Below are 721 nucleotides of genomic sequence, written 5' to 3'. Positions count from 1 at the left end.
ACCAGGATATATTTTTTGACATATAACTTTTAACTAGATCTTGCAGAAGACAAAGGTGCAATTTATTGAATGAAACTACATAGATTTACATTACTACAAAGACCATTCATTAAATACAGAAATAAAGAGAGGGGGAGGGGGTGGGGTTTGGTGGGCAATAGGGAGAGGGGAAAGGGCTGGTAGGCAATGATGGAGGGGGGGGGGGGAAGAGGTTCTAGGCAATGAGGGAGGGGATGAGGGGGTTATAGGCAATGAGGGAGGGGTGCCAGGCAATAAGAGAGAGAGGGAGGGAGTGCTGCAATGAGGGAGAGGGGGAGTGGTGTGCAGTGGGAGGGAGTGAGAGAGAGGGAGAGGGGGAATGGGAGGGGGAGTGAGAGAATGGGAGAGGGAGTGAGGGAATGGAGGGGTAGGGAGTGATGGAGGAGGGAGGGAGTGATGGAGGAAGGAGGGAGTGATGGGGAGAGGGGGAGGGGTAAGGAGTGATGGAGGGGGGAGCTCCCCTGGGCTCGTCATTGCTTGTGTCCGTTCAGGCAGTCGTTTTCGTTGGCGGGCGGTCACCTTCGTTTGTGGGTGGTTGTCAACGTTTGTGGGCGGGTCGCCCTCGTCTTGTTCGTGGGCGCTCGTGGACGTTCGTGGGCGGGTCGCCCTCGTCTCGTTCGTGGGCGCTCGTGGACGTTCGCGCGGGTGGTCGTATTCGTTCGTGGACGTTGGTGGGAGCTCG

Source organism: Laccaria bicolor, genomic scaffold (assembly GCF_000143565.1).
Source record: "Laccaria bicolor S238N-H82 LACBIscaffold_4 genomic scaffold, whole genome shotgun sequence".
In the NCBI taxonomy this organism is placed as follows: Eukaryota; Fungi; Basidiomycota; class Agaricomycetes; order Agaricales; family Hydnangiaceae; genus Laccaria; species Laccaria bicolor.
Note: the sequence above shows the minus strand (reverse complement) of the source record.